Raw genomic sequence first — 8,162 nt, forward strand, 5'->3', positions numbered from 1 at the left:
ATCTAAGGAATCAAATTGGTTTAATATATTACTAATACAACATGTAGAACCATCACAGTCCTAGTGATGGCACAGTACATGAAGGGGCAGTAAAGCCAGAGAGGAGGAGATGTGTGGTTAGGTGGAGAAGTCTTCAAAGGCTAAGGAGGAAGATGCTGAGCTCCAGGAAAGGAAAGGGCATACTCTGATGGGTTCTTTTTCTCACTTTCTTAGTAGCATTTCCTGCATAGTGAGTTCTGGTTGCTAGTGTGTATGTGTGCTCACAAATAGATGAGGCCAAGACACCCACAGATATGGGAGATTTAGAAATGAAACAGCATATGAAAGTACTTGGGGCTGGTCATGGTGGCACATGTCTGTAATCCCCACACTTGGAAGGCTAAGGCAGGAGGATTGCAATGAGTTTAAGCCAGCCTGGGCTATACAGTGAGTTCAAGGCCAAACTGAACTGCATAGTTGAGACCCTGTCTCAAAAACACACAAGCAAACAAAACAAACAAACAAAAAAAAACTGAGATACTTGGTAGGATAGTCTACAGATCATAGGCTCTGGAGTTGGACAGGCTTGAGTTCAGATCCTAGTAAAAACACTTAACAGTGTGGCCTTTGACAGGTCACCTGACTGCTTACATTTACTCCTTCAATGCATATTTATTTGAAAATCTTGTTGCCAGGCATAGTGTTACATATCAGTGAGAAAGCAGAGAAAACATAGACAAATCCCTATGCAGATGTAACTAACAAGATAGACCTGAAACAGGTGATTACATAAAAGTATAGAGCGCTATAAGAGCATGTAATGGAGACAACTTTCAGTCTGTTTTATTTTATAATGGAAATTAAAAATACAGAGTGCTTTGTGGGATTACAAGGATTAGATGAAATCATATAGATGGAGTGGCTAGCAAGCTGCCTAAAGGTGTGGCAATAAACATCACTTTCTATAACCCGATGATGTTTTCAGGGTTTTTTAGGGGAAGTATTTGAGTAGGGTTTCACTGTGTAGTTAAGACTGTCTTTGAACTTACTATATAGTTCAGGGTGGCCTAGAACTCACAACGAACTGTCTCCCTCAGTGCTGGGTTTACAGGTGCGTACCACCAAGCCTACCCAGCGAGTGGGGTCTCCCCTTGATTCCTTATGATTTCTCCCTTTGCCTTCCTGCCTTTTTTCTATTGTCTTTATCAATACTGCCAAAGACAAGATCAATGTTTCATTTTTTTTTTGGCGGAACCGGGGATTGAACTTAAGCCCTTGCACTTGCCAGGGAAGCGCTTATTCCACTGCACCATCTCCCTGGCCCCCTCAATGTTTCATTTTTCTGGTCTTTGATGTGCAAAACAAGATAGCAGAAAGAACTAACAAGGGAAGTAACAAATTAAACACAGTTATACAATCATGTCCTCTATTCCATTGTTCTTGAGTCCCTGGAAGAACCAAGTAGATGGCGTGTGAGAACAATGGCAATCCCCTGTCCTCTAAGACAATGCCTCTTCCTAGGCAGGCAGAACAATAGTTGTCCTATTGGTTTCTAGAACACCTTAGTATCTTTGAGATTCTCCAAACTTGGGAAATTTTGGTCAAACCCAGGTCAGCTGGCATAATGCCCCCTGGGAAATTCTTCCTTCCTCAGTGTTGGAGACTTAAGAACAACACAACTTTAAAGATGCTTAAATGAGTCACTGTTGCATCTCTTCCTTTCCTTCTCTAATTTTCATATTTGTCCTCTACTTGTTGCATAACCCTGGTCAAGTTCGCGTTATTTTTCTTCCTTACTGAGTGTTGAATCCAGAGCCTTTGCAGTGAACTGTGTCCCTAGCTTCTTTTATTTTATTATTACCTTTTAAATTTTGAGACAGAGCTTCACTAAATTGCTAAATTGCCCAGGCTACACTTGAACTTGTCATTCTCTGTTAAGATCCCGGAGTGCTGGGATTACAGGTGTATACTACCACACCTGGCTAAATTACTGAATATTTTAATGCAATACATATGCTTTACATATGATTTATATTTATTGGCTACATTAATATAGTAACACTATGAGACAGATACCTACAGATGGGAAGATTGGACTTAGCAGAGTCTTACTATTTTTCCCTATAGATCAACATAAGATTTCTGTGGATATTAATTATATGGTGTATCATGTGAGTTGTTCGAGAACAAGAAGATTTGCTTATTTTGTTCAGTTCCCAAGGCAGTGTCTGATACTTAAATACCTGGCTCAGTAAATATCTGTTGAGTGAATGATTAAATATAACATGCTTAATGGAATACTGGTAACTACCATGTAATAACATCTTTTAAATTTAAAATTGTTATTTAAAAAATTTGGGGAGGGGGCTGGGTCTCACTATGCAGTTCAGGGACTGGGCTTTAATTCCCTGTACGATCCATGCTGGCCTAGAACTCACTGAGATCCTCCTGCCTCAGCCAAGTGCTGGGATTACAGGCATGCACCATCATGCCGGGTTTGCCTAGCTATTAGTTATTTTTATTTTTATTTTTTATTTTTTGGTACTAGAAATTGAATTCAGGACCTTGTGCTTGCCACACAGGTGCTTGTGTCACTGTGCTACATCACCAGCCCTTGCCCAGCTATTATTAAATCTTTTGTTCTGTTTGTTTTTCTGAAACAGTTTCTCCAGATGTATTTCAAGGTAGCCTGGACTCACTATGTAGCCCGGGCTGGCTTCCAGTTTGAGGTGATCTTCCTGCCTCAGCTTCCTGAGTGCTGGAACTACAGGTGTGCATCACCACATGTGGCTATTATTAAATTTTAATCTGTTTTGTTTTCTCACCAAGTCATCTGACCACCAAATATTTCTCTAACCTGGATCCTTTTCTGTTCTCACCACTTTTGCTTAGTCAGACTTCATAATCATTTCTCAGGTCCGGCCTGAGGTCATATATCAGATAGGAAGGTGAGCTGGGGTTTCTCGCCACCTCATTTGTGTTTAGCTTCTACCTCTACAATCTTCTCAACATTATCACCAGAATGATCTATGCAGATTACACACCCTTGACCCTGATGTAACTCCTTCATGGTTCTGAAATTCCTTGCAGAACAATGAGAGCCAGTGCTTATTTAGCACATTATGGTAGGCACTGTTCTAATTGTCTTCCACATATTAACTCATCTAAACTTTACAGAAGTCTCACCTTCCCCCGCTTTTTTTTTCAGATGGAGAAATTGAGGCCAGAGAGGTTGAGTCACTTGCCCAGAGCCACACAGCAGATCTTGGATAGTCCCAGAAATCCTCTTCTTCCTACCTTTGTTTCTGGAGAGATCTCATTAAGTAGTTCAGGTTGGCATTGTACTCAGTATGTAGCCCTGGGTGGCCTTCAATTTATGGTAATCCTCCTGCCTCAGCCTCCCGAGTGCTGGCATTACAGTGTACACCAGCATACCCAGCAGGATCCCACAATTCTCTCTCTCTCTCTCTCTCTCTCTCTCTCTCTCTCTCTCTCTCTCCCCCAGAACGAGGGATTGAACTCAGGCTCTTGGGCATGCCAGGCAAACACTTATATTACTGAGCTATTCCCCAGCCCTCAGCAGGACTCCAGAACAGTATAATTTCTATGTATTGAGCAAGGTAAGTAACAAGTACCTTAAGTACTTGTACCTTAAGTAACAAGCACTTTCTACCTGTTGCCTCCCCATCTGGTGCACCTGCAGTCTCCTTAACTACAATAGGGTGCTACTTGGCCCTCCTCTGTACTCTCTCACCCACACCAATCCTCTAAAGACATTATCAACAAATACTAATTATCTCTTCATATGCACATATGTATTTTTCCTAAAAACTAAGCTCTTAGAGGGTAGGAACCAGGTTGTTATACATACCTGTATATCAGCTAAGTAGCCATTACACATGTAAATGAACATTGGCAGCAAGATTCCAGATTGACCCTGAATGTGAAGATGATCCTCTTGCAGAAGCCGAGCTTTTTTGATTTCCTACTCTGTCCATTTCTTAGTAATAAGGGTTTTTTTTTTTTTTTTTTTTTTGCTCTTCGAATGACTTCAGTTCTCTTTTGGCTAGCTGTAGGGTTGTGGGGATCGAACTACAGCAACCTGAGGCTGACAGCTTTGTGGAGGAAGCCACATAAAGAACTGAGCTAGGGCCAGGCCCATTCCATTTCTTAGTGATAACGGTATTTTCCACTTTTGGACACCAGGAGGCGCCACTAACAACATAGTCTAAACTCAGGAACAACTCTTTGGAGCCGATCTGACATTTCTTGATTGCACTTCTTCCAAAGTTTTCTAAATGAAAGCTGCTGCTGACCAGAACCCCGGGAGTGCAGAGGAAGGACAGTTAGTTTTTTGTACAGAAAGTATATCATTTTTTCATTTGCTTAACAAAACATTTGTGTGTTGGGGAACCTGATCTGTGAGAAGAGGAAACAAATGATGGAGGCTAATGGTGAAGAGATACTTTTTTTTTTTTTTTTTTTTTTTTTGTGGAACTGGGGATTGAGCTCAGATCCTTGTGCTTGCCAGGGAAGTGCTTATTCTACGGAGCCAGCTCCCCGCTCGAGAAATATCTTCTCTTTAAAAATATATTTAGGGAAAAAAAATATATTTAGGGGCTAGTGAGATGGCTCAGTGGTCTAAAGCACCTACTTACAACAAGCTAAACTAAGCAAAGCACAGGGACCACGGTTCAATCCCCCAGCACCACATGCCAGCCAGCCCCGCCCCCTGGTGGGCTGAGCTGGCCACACACACACAAAATAAATAAATAAATAAAACATTAAAAAATATATATATATATATATATATATATATATATATATATATATATTTAGTGCAGGGTTGCAGGGTCTACAGGGTCTCACTACACAGATCGGACTCGGAATGATCCTCCTGTTTTCAACCTCCCAAGCACTGGGATTATGGGTGGGTGCCACCACACCCAGTCTCAATCGCTGTCTCAGCCCGCCCCCGGGGCAGGGGCGACACAGCACTCCTGGGGTGGAACCCCGAGAAATATCTTATGTATGTATGTACGTACTTTTGTATTTTTAGGGACGGGTCTACAGGGTGTTAGGATCTCACTACCAGATCCGCCTGTTTACAGCCTCCCAAGATCTGGGATTATAGGTGCTTACCACCACGCCCAGTCTCAATTGCTGTCTCCGTGGCCGGCATGGCAGCCCTGGGAATTGAACCCCCCACCCCTTCACCTGCTTGCAGGTGCTTTAATCTGCTGAACTATTTGACCGGCCCTCTTTTTAAAAAAAAATTTAATTTTTTTATGTATTTGGTAGAGTCTCACTAAAGCAGCTCAGACTAGTAGTGATCCTCCAGTTTTCAGCTTCCATAGTACTGCGATTACAGGCGTACTACAGCATGCCAGGTTTCAGTGACTGGCTCAGTCACATGTGGCCCGGTGGATTGAACCCTGGTCCCTGCACTTGCCTAAGCAGGCACTTACTCCACTGAGCTATCTCTCTGACTCTGAGAAATAGCTATTAGATTATCAAACTCTAGCTGCATGAATGCTCTAAGGTATAGCAGAAGACTAGAAAGATGACAAAGTGAGGAAATACCAAAGGAAAGAGTGACTGTTCATGTTTTCTTTTTTCCCCTAACACAGAAACTTTGGTTCATAACATGTTGTTATCATTGGTTCAAGTCACAGTGAACATTGGTGTATAAATATTTGAGACCCTGCTCATTTCTTTTGGCCATATACACAGAAGTAGAACTACTGGATCAGTTGGTGTTTCTATTTTTGGTTCCTAGACACCATTTTAACTTTACAGGAAATGCAACTGGCTCTGAGACGTTCAAGGTCTTGGTGTGAACTGGTAACCCACGGTGGTTTCTTGCCTCTAGGACCATGGCTTTTTGTAACAAATGGGTTATGCACTTATACCCTAAATAAAGCATGTGGTGACTAAGAGCAACAATGTATTTAAATTTAAGGGAAGTTGTGTTAAGCATACTTTATGTTGCTATTTTCTTACATTTTCTATTAACTGAATGAGTGCATAGGTTACGTGGCTTAGGTAGAAATGACAGAGTGATAGTATTAATCTGGGCTGCAGATGTGTTTTATATGGTCTATTCAGGGCATTATTTTTTTTTTGAGACAGGGTCCCTATGTAGTCCCGGCTCGTTTCAAACTCTTAGTGTTCCTCCTGCCTCAGCCTCCTGCACACTGGGATTACAGGTGTGTATTACTGCATCTGGCTATGCAAAGTTTCGTATATTATTTATTTGTGTGGTGCTGAGGACCAAACCTAAGGCCTGGTGGATGCAAAGCATGAGCCCTACCACTGAACTACATCCCTAGCTATATATATATATATATATATATATATATATATTTTTTTTTTTTTTTTTTTTTTTTTTTTTTTTGGTGGAACCGGGGATTGAACTCATGCCCTTGTACTTGCCAGGGAAGCGCTTATTCCACGGAGCCATCTCCCCGGCCCCCCTAGCTATATTTTTTGTTTTTGGTATAGGAGATCGGACTGAGAACCTTGTGCTTGCCAGGCCCAGGCTGACCTTGAACTCCCCATCTTCTTGCCTCAGCCTCTGAAGTAGATAGAATTATAGGCATGCACCACCATGCTTGCTTGGAGATATATTACCAACAAACTCAGGACCTTGCACTTGTTGGGTCTTATAATTTCTAAAATTAGTTGCACAATAGTAAAAGTTGTCACTAGGTGTGTTCTGAATCCTGCCTGGGCAACTTAGTGGGACATTGTCATGGAAAGGGAGTGGGGTGGGGATGTATTTCAGTGCAGTGGCTCTGGGTTCAATTTCTAATACCAAAAGACCAAATAATATATTACATCAAAGTCCATATTTCCTTTTTTAAATTTTTTAAAATTAATTTTATTGAGAAACAAATAGAAATGAGACAGTTTCAAAACTGATTAATAAGAGAGTTTCAAAAATTAATACATTGCATATTGTTGTCCTCATAGTGGTTATTCATAGTACAAGATGCAGACATGATATCCTGTCCAAACACTATTAGTACAAACAAACAAACAAAAAAACCAAACACTATTAGTACAAATCTTTTTTCTCATTGAATTGACAAAGTAGCTGTATATTTATCTTAACTATTTTGTATATACAAATAGAAAATGGTCCTTCATTTATATCCCCTTCTTTGTTTAGTTTCTTCAGAGATGGGTATTCCATTGCCATTTAAATATTGTAGGTGTGTGAATTCAGCAAAATAATCCAATATAGGGGCTGGTGAGATGCTCAGTGGTCTAAAGCACCTACTTAGAACAAGCTTAGCAAAGCACAGGGATCATGGTTCAATCCCCAGCACCACATGCCAGCCCACTGAGCCATCTCACCAGCCCAATAAATAAAATAAAAAAAAAACCAATATAGTCAAGTAGTCCATCATAGCATTGGGTTATCCATAGGACTGGCAATGTCAGAAGTTGTTGACTTGAGCCTTTTACTGCTCAGCTTATTAATATGGCTTTACTATTTATACCTAGTTTTTATACTTTTCTGCTGGATAGTTAAGACCAAGATAAAGAAAGACCTATATAAAAGAAATGCAACTTCTCTATTTGACAAGTCAAATCCCCTCAGGATTTACTCTGAAACCCTATACCACAGTTTGTAGATCTTTTGTCTGTGTCAGCCATGTGGATGAGTCATGGCCATTGCTTGACCAATTTGCTCTCTGTGAAAGCCCGAGAGAACATTTTCTCTCCATGTTACTCTCCTTAGGCATACTCTACATCATTGATCACTTTCCTCTGTGGCCCCACAATCTCCTTGGTTAGAAAATTTGGGACATCACTGAGTTACAGGATGTTACACTACAGGTTTCAAAGTCCGTATTTCTTTTTCTTTCTTTTTGGTTTTACCGATTTATTTTCAAAGGGCAAAACAAGACAACTTAAATATATGCCCAGCAGAGCAGCTGTGTGAGGAAAATGCACACTCACTCCCATCACCAGCGTTCCTGAGTCCTGGTACTTTATTTATATATATCTTTCTTATCTACCATGTAATCTACAATTTCTTGTGGACACATTAACTTTTCTGCATCTATACAGGAATTTCAAACCCAAATTCATCCTCCATGGCCATGATAATCTTCACTTGATCCAAACTGCGTAAGCTCAGGTCTTTCATAAAATAGGAGTTGACTGAGAGC

The sequence above is a fragment of the Octodon degus genome, unplaced genomic scaffold, assembly GCF_000260255.1.
Source record: "Octodon degus isolate 3935 unplaced genomic scaffold, OctDeg1.0 scaffold00146, whole genome shotgun sequence".
NCBI classification, from domain to species: Eukaryota; Metazoa; Chordata; class Mammalia; order Rodentia; family Octodontidae; genus Octodon; species Octodon degus.